Here is a 1,296-nt window from a genome sequence, read left to right on the forward strand (position 1 = left end):
AGGACTTGCAGATTTCTAGGGCCAGAATAGAGATCCAGAGAAGAAATGAAGTTGTAGGCTAGAGAGCATTTTGTCTGTACCTCCGTGGTCTTATTTTCCCTTGCGTGTGCTGAAAGTTTAAAAATCAGCACATACAGGCCAGGCGCAGTGGCTCGCCCCTGTAATCCCAGCACTTTGAGAGGCCGAGGTGGGTGGATCAGTTGAGGTCAGGAGTTCGTGACCAGCCTGGCCAACATGGTGAAACCCCGTGTCTACTAAAAATATGAAAATTAGCCTGGAGTGATGGCACATGCCTATCCCAGGTACTCAGGAGGCTGAGACGGGAGAATAGCTTGAACCCGGGAGGTGGAGGTTGCAGTGAGCCGAGATCGTGCCACTGCACTCCAGTCTGGATGACAGAACAAGACTCCATCTCAAAAAAAAAAAAAAAAAAAAAAAAATCAGCACATGCAAATCTTCTCTGCATTGGCTGTCACATAAAGCTATGGCACATGTCACTGAGCTGTAACCAGAAGTTTGGTCTACTTTTGTTTAAATCTCAGCTCTGCCATATGCAGCTCTGTGACCTTGGACCTGTACCTCTAAGCCTCCCTTTTCTCATCTATTAAAAGGGTAAAATGCTCTGTCATAAAATTATTATATCAGATTAAATATAAAATACTAGCAAAAGCACTTAGCTCATTCAACAATTGTAACCCAGTAATTAGGATATATATATATGCTTTAATGCCACATTTTTCATATGTCGACTCAAGTGTTAAAACTCAGGAAGTTTGGATCCATTAGCTGTTTTTCACAATGCACGGAACCTTTAGAATCATGCATGTGACAGCAGTGATCAGATGTGCCTGAGAAGAACACATTTCTTTAATGGTCATGAAATTGATTTAGATCAACTTTTCGTTTTTTGTTTGTTTGAAGTGAAATTGCATAACAGAAAATACTAACATGCATCATAACAATTAAGAGTATTGCTGATTTACAAAAGTCTTGCTTCAGTTGTATAATATACAGTATAGTACATGCATACTGGGTTATCATAAAAAATGTTTATAGCCACTGCTCAAGTAGATGGGTGATATGGTTTGACTCTGTCTCCACCCAAATATCATGTCAAATTGTAATCCTCAGTGTTGGAGGAGGGGCCTGATAGGAGGTGATTGAATCATGGGGGCGGACTCCCCTTGCTGTTCTCATAATAGTGACTGACTTCTCACGAGATCTGGTTGTTGAAAAGTGTGTAGACCTCCTGCTTCGCTCTCTCTCTCCTGCTCTGCCATGTGAATATGTGCCTGC

The sequence above is a fragment of the Rhinopithecus bieti genome, unplaced genomic scaffold (genome assembly GCF_001698545.2).
Source record: "Rhinopithecus bieti isolate Rb0 unplaced genomic scaffold, ASM169854v2 scaffold_33303, whole genome shotgun sequence".
Lineage (NCBI taxonomy): Eukaryota > Metazoa > Chordata > Mammalia > Primates > Cercopithecidae > Rhinopithecus > Rhinopithecus bieti.